The sequence below is a fragment of the Penaeus monodon genome, chromosome 34 (genome assembly GCF_015228065.2).
Source record: "Penaeus monodon isolate SGIC_2016 chromosome 34, NSTDA_Pmon_1, whole genome shotgun sequence".
Lineage (NCBI taxonomy): Eukaryota > Metazoa > Arthropoda > Malacostraca > Decapoda > Penaeidae > Penaeus > Penaeus monodon.
Genome location: NC_051419.1, coordinates 28,935,951 through 28,936,258, shown reverse-complemented (window position 1 = coordinate 28,936,258; position 308 = coordinate 28,935,951).

Here is a 308-nt window from a genome sequence, read left to right as displayed (position 1 = left end):
GCATCACGACAAATCCATAGCAGAAAAAAATATCACAGGGAAAAAAGAGATCGCAAAAGTGCTTCCCATTTCCAGATATCGGACAAAAAAGACAAGAAAAGAGAGAGAGAGCGAAAATGGACGCCATTGTTCATCTGGCAACGTGTGTGAGCTTTCCTGTGGCCATTCCTCATCTGATAACTTTGTTGCTCGGAAGACCTGGGCAGAAAATAAAACTTTTCCCCTTTTCTATGCTAGCTAAAATAACGATGCTTTTTGTGTTTTTTTTTTTCTTATTTTGAATACCATTTATTTTGTGAAGTGGTATG